Genomic DNA, 2,346 nt, shown 5'->3' on the forward strand with positions numbered 1-2,346 from the left:
GGAAACACAACCACATGACCCACTGAACATCATTCCACACCATTTTTACTCAGCAGAGAATAAGTCATAAATCTTCTCTGTAAAAATTCCAAGTATTGGATGTGCACTTCACATTACATCACCATGTTTTGCCTTATTTTCCAAGCACACAAATCAATGTGGTGAAATAAGATGTCCACATTAAAAATAAAGGCTACAAAACAGTTCCAGTGCTAGGAGAGATTATTCATATAGCACATTGTGATCTCCATGGTCCAAAAATTTAAACAAAGTCCATGTATACATTGTTTATTTTTCTTTGCCACACTAACTTTATTGAGGTGAAGTCAAAATTGTACTTCTTTGTTCAGTAAGTGGACACAAATGTTTTCCCACACAGTTCATAAAAACAGGAGGTTGGGCTGGAGAGATGGCTCAGAGGTTAAGAACACTGGCTGCTCTTCCAAAGGTCCTGAGTTCAATTCCCAGCAACCACATGGTGGCTCACAACCATCTGTAATGAGATCTGGCGCCCTCTTCTGGCCTGCAGGAGTATGTGCAGGCAGAACACTGTATACATAATAAATAAATAATCTTTTTTTTTAAAAAAAAAAGGAGGTCAAGTTAAATATGCCAAAATGATGTTGTTGGTATTTTACTCTTTTGGCTCTTTGGAGGCCTGACACCTAGCTACCAAATAAGTCACACACAGAGGAAAATTCTTAATTATAAATGCCTGGCCTTAGCTTGGCTTAATTATTAGCCAGCTTTCCTTAACTTGTCCCATCTAACTTTTGCATCTGGGCCTTCCCTGTTCTCTAGCTTCTGTAACCTTACTCTTATTGTGTGTCTTCTTGTGTAGCTGAGGGGCTAGCTCCTGGAGTCCTCCTCCTGCTCTGGCTCCTCCTTTTCAATTCCCTCTTTCCTGAATTCTCCTTCTGTTTATTCTCTCTGCCTGCCAGCCCCACCTATCCTTTCTCCTGCCTCACCATTGGCTGTTCAGTTCTGTATGAGACCATCAGGTGTGTTAGGCACAGTAACCCAACTTCACAGAGTTAAACAAATGCAACATAAACAAAGTAACACCTTAAAATAATATTGTTCAAAATGGTATCTTCAGCCAGATATTTTATCATTTTGAAGAAAATTAGAGAAGAGATTTCCTTGGTTGGTTTCCATAGATTGATAAGCTCAAAAGAAAACACCACCACCAACAACAACAACACCCACTTCTTCAACAACAAACAGCAGCACTGTTTTCCACATGGGAATGGAGCATCCCACCTCTGTTTTCTCTGACCTGACATCTGCCAAGAGAACATCCTTAGGGACATATTTAGATGAGAATGATTGCCCCATCCTGGAATCATCTGAGTTCTAGTGGCTGGCCTGCAGCCCCTTTGGTTGGTCTGCAGCAACTAGCATTAATTCCTGTTGGCACAGATGCTTCCTAGGGGAACAGCTCCTTAAGAATATCCCTTTCTGCTCTTCTTTACTTTAGCACTTAATAGTGTTGTTTGTTTTTGCTCTTTTGGGGGGCCTGCCAACCAGCTCCCAAATAAGTCACTCACAGGGCTTATTCTTAATTATAAATGCCCGGCTTTAGCTTGAGTTGATTCTAGCCAGCTTTTCTTATATCAAATTATCCCATCACCCTTATGTCTCTGGGCTTTTCCCGTTCTCTTATTTCTGGAAATCTTACTCTGTGGCTGGTTGGCTGGGTGACTACTCCCTAGTGTCCTCTCTGTCTCTGTCTGTCTCTCTCGCCCACGCATTGATCTCTCCTCCCAGATTTCCCCTTCTGTTTATTCTCTCTGCCTGCCAGCACCACCTATCCTTTCTCCTGCCTAACTATTGGCCATTCACTTCTTTAGTAGACCCTCATTTGTTTTAGACAGGCACAGTAACACAGCTTCACAGAATTAAACAAATGCACATGAACAAAAGTAACACGCCTTAAAATCATATTTCCCGAACACTCATTTTTTTGCTAGGAACTGTTTGCTTGAAACGTCCTTTTAACCTACTGACAACTGAGGCCGGGTTCCTTGAACCAGTATAGATTCAGCGATGAGATAGGATTCAATTGCATCCATATTGTCTATGTTCATTTGAGATGCATGCAAATTGTGCCATTCTCAGTATTACTAGTCTTTAATGATTGGTTCTTGGCATTTAATTAAAGGTATGGAAAGGCACTTAGTAAATATGATACATAGATGTCATGCTGGGACTTAAGGCATACTGTGCCCAGTGTTTTGTATAATATTATGAATACAGACAGCTTCAATAAACAGAAAAGGGAGCCTAGAGGGATGGCTTAGCATTTAAGAGCACATACCTGCTCTCCCAGAAAATCAGAGTTCA

At 41.0% G+C, this 2,346-nt stretch overlaps 1 pseudogene; it reads right to left on the reverse strand.

Annotated features, from left to right (window-relative positions):
• Positions 1–1,095: 1,095 nt before the first annotated feature.
• LOC128117104 (lamina-associated polypeptide 2-like) lies at positions 1,096–2,075 on the reverse strand (annotated as a pseudogene).
• Between the last annotated feature and the right edge of the window lie 271 nt (positions 2,076–2,346).

The sequence above is a fragment of the Peromyscus californicus genome, unplaced genomic scaffold, assembly GCF_007827085.1.
Source record: "Peromyscus californicus insignis strain IS unplaced genomic scaffold, ASM782708v3 Scaffold_10__1_contigs__length_136768540, whole genome shotgun sequence".
NCBI lineage: Eukaryota > Metazoa > Chordata > Mammalia > Rodentia > Cricetidae > Peromyscus > Peromyscus californicus.